The following is a 3730-nucleotide window of genomic DNA, read 5'->3' as shown; positions in this document are numbered from 1 at the left end:
GACCAGTAGGATGAACTCTGGGTCACCCTTCAGTGCGTGGGTGGCACCTATGGTTTGGACCTGCAACTTCTGGAAATCAGCTGGTTGGACTGTTTTCACATACAAGGTGTTGCACTTGGGAAACACTAAGCATAAGTAAAGATGGATAAAGTAATGAGACAAGTTAGTAGAAACAATGCCATTTTCATTCATAACAAAAGAGAAACATAGAAAACATTGCAATTAACATTACTAAAAAGAACAGGGATAATATTCACTGGGTTGCATTGAACAAAAGATAAATGAGGGGAATGATATTGGGACTTAGGAGGAAAGAGGCTTGAAGAGAGGGTTTGAAAGAGTAGGGATAAGAGAGCATCTACCTCAGCATGGTTATTGAGAAGTCCCTCATTCAGTTCAATATTTTTCGTTTCCAAGACTTCATTTTGAACTTTCAAAGTAGCTAGATCTTCTCCACTGTACAACCTCGATCTTTGAGAAATGGCTAAAAATGGAATATGGGGAAGTCCACGAACCCAAAATTGACCATGGACCCTTCACAAGACCTTAGACGGACAATTTAGGGGACCACGACCCTTCTTGGGCATCATAGAGGACTTCGCAAGTCAGCCAAGGTGAATGCCAGCTAGATGAGCCACTAGACGACACATAGAGATTTGTACGGTCTGTTTATAGATCCGTACAAGTCACCCATTAGAATTTGAGTTTTGGATCAACTTTTAAGGATTATATCTCTAAGCATAAATTGAGTTAGGTGGCCCATGACCTTTAAAATTCAAGGTCATTGAGTCCTCTTTCCAACGCCACCAAATTTTCCTAATTTCAAGCCCAGGGCATAAAATATGCCCATTTTAGTAAAGTCTTACCGGGTAGGGCAACTTGACGACCCACTAGATGGGTCGTGATGCATTAAACGAATTGTGAAGCTTCAAACTGCCATGACACAAGCTTTTTTGGGCACCTTTTCAATTTTAAAAGTTGAGCCTGCTTCGTGTTTCTCACTATGCGTTTGGTTCATTTTAATCATATTCTAAGCCTAAACTACGCCGTTTCTATAAAAATTAAGGGCTTAGAAAGTGTTAATCAATTATTTTATGTTCATTAACATTTCAAGACATTAGAGAAAGTAACTAAGAGGAAAAAATCCAGGGTTTGAGCGTTCTTCAAGTTTCTTCAATTTCGTCAAAGAACTTCGATCTTTCAAGTATGTAAGGCTATCATAGTGTTGGATTAGTTCTTCCTCAAGCCCTACTTTCAAATTAGTAAAAGAGTAATCTAGTGTTCTATCCTTAGATTTTAGTATTCTTGAAATGAGTTGATATTGAGTTCTAAATTTTGGAGTTGTTGATTATTGAATTCCTATTCCTAATCATTGAAATGTGATACAATATGAATTATGATTATTGAGTTGATTGTTCATGACAATTTTTCCGTATGAACCCTAATTTTAGTATTCAGTAAATTCTTTTGTGAATCTCGTAAACAACATATTATTGTTTACACTGAGTTTTGAGGAAGTAAAGAACAGTTTGAGAAAGAGTATAAGGGAAGTAAGTATTTCCAAATGTTCCATTTTTACATGAAGAAAAAGAGTAGACTTTTTTTGAGAAAATTTAAAAGTGTTTTCAAAAAGATGAAGTACTAAGAAGTAACCTCTTAAAGAGGCACCCTTTTGATTAATTATCTCAACCTAAAATACATTTTTACATTAAGCAAAGAGAAACCTTGCTCCTGTTTTAAATGAACTATGAGTTTCAGAGACATTTCAAAGTAGTTACCTATTTTAAGATGATAGTTTGAGAAATTATCTCAAACCAAAGAAAAGTTTTGTTATTATACATTTGATCAGCAGTATATATTATTTGGAGTAGTACTAAGCATTGATATCGGGGAGAGATCAAACAACTCACAACCCCCATAAACCATGTCGTGGCCACATTGATACATGATCATACTTTTTAGACGAATCCTTAGTTCCAAAAGATGAATGCTTAGTGTCTTCAGGAAGAGCTTAGTGGATCGATTTAGTTGAGGTGTTCTATATCTTGGCACGATGTAGGATAGTTTCTGTAGCGTGGACAAGAAGTTGTATCATCATTTTGATCATACTGATGGTTGTCGGTTAGAGAATCTCTAATAGAGTTAAAGTGTATCTTAATATATCACTTCATATGTTAAAATTTAGAGGATGAGAAAGTGTTTTTTTTGTAAAGTTAATGGTTTCATTCCTTTAATTCTTTATATTCAGTTGAGTTATCTTATACCTATTGCAGTCCATTCTTTTATTTTTTTCACCTTGGCTATATTACATAACTAGGTAAATTACCCGGACATCACGCAGTGGTGAACTACGTCAATAATCTACTTTTGAACATTTGATAATATAAGTTATTTCGAGTGGGTAAAGCACTAAAATAAATTGTCAATAATATTTTATCCAAAGATGAAATGAAATAATTTTTTAATCTTAAAACCAAAAAGATTTGATTCTAATTCTTTATGCATTTTGTTATTAATTCTTCATTTTACTCTAGTTCTTCATCACCAAATTCTTTAGAAAAGATATGTAATTGTTTCATTGTCTATATTTATATTTTCAAAAAGTGGTACTAATATTTTATTCATCAATTGCAAGAGTTTTTCTCCTATTCAAGGCCTCAGCATACAAAATCTAAATGTTGTACATCTTATGTAATTAGTTGTGAACTTTATAAGTTAATTAAATTATAAAAACACATCTCTTGGAGTTCAATGAAATAATGTATGTCGCTCAAATAATTTGGATTAAATGATGTGTTGGCAAGTCCCTTATTCAAAATCATTCGCAATCGATGACACTACTTTGATAGCCAAAAGGCATATTTTGTTGTTTATGTTTCAATCAATATAGTTAAAACTTTAATTTTTTTGTGATTTTTAATCTAATATTTATAAGGAGATAATTATTTCATTAAGATTTGATTAATATGGATCCATCCTACTTTGAGGGGTAATTAATTGACTCCAATCCGAAATTTGAACCCCAAACTTTTGATTAAGGTTGAGTACAATACTTACCATCCTACTATATTCTTTTTTTTATGTCACTAATCGATTGAATACCTCGTGAAGATAGAAAGTTGAATAACTAAAACTCCAAGGTAGTGTGGAACCATCACAACTTCTGAACACTTAAAAATCCCTTCTTGGACATCTCATGTATATTTTGGCCATTGAAAACTTTATAAAGATCAAAGTCATTCATTTCACAAGTTTAAGAATTCTAATCTACATGACACCAATAGTCTACTGATTACATCAAACTATTGATTAACATATATTTACTTCAATATAATTATCAAAAGCATAAGCATAAACAACAAAATTTAAAACATGTACTCGAAATCAACAAATAAATAACATAAGCATAATTTAATGTCACGACCCAAGCTTAGGGCCTAGACGTGACCGGCGAATGGGGAACCCGAAGGAACCCCAAACAAGCCTCATAGCGTATCATTTCACATCTTTGGTCGCGGAAGCAATTAAAATGACCATAAGTGATAAGCATAATCAAGGGGGAAATCGGGACTAAGGGAGCAAAAAAAAAAAAGGAATGATACATAAATACCATAGATGAGTCAAGCTCAAGCATAATACACAACTTGTCCAACACCACCTCTAAACATGGGTACTTAGCGGGGGCCAAGACAAACTACCGGGCTCACCCTCATAGTTAATACATAACAAA

The 3730-nt window shown here is 33.5% G+C and overlaps 1 protein-coding gene across 1 annotated transcript in view; it reads left to right on the top strand.

Moving 5' to 3' along the window:
* Positions 1 to 1503: 1503 nt before the first annotated feature.
* LOC125862657 (nucleobase-ascorbate transporter 6-like) overlaps positions 1504 to 3730 on the top strand; it is a 725741-nt gene continuing 723514 nt past the window's right edge. Inside the window, exon 1 of the mRNA XM_049542778.1 lies at positions 1504 to 1514. The gene's annotated coding sequence lies outside the window, so the exon portion shown is untranslated. The remainder of the gene's footprint in view (positions 1515 to 3730) is intronic.

Source organism: Solanum stenotomum, chromosome 4 (genome assembly GCF_019186545.1).
Source record: "Solanum stenotomum isolate F172 chromosome 4, ASM1918654v1, whole genome shotgun sequence".
NCBI lineage: Eukaryota > Viridiplantae > Streptophyta > Magnoliopsida > Solanales > Solanaceae > Solanum > Solanum stenotomum.
This window is presented reverse-complemented; position numbering and strand designations above follow the sequence as displayed.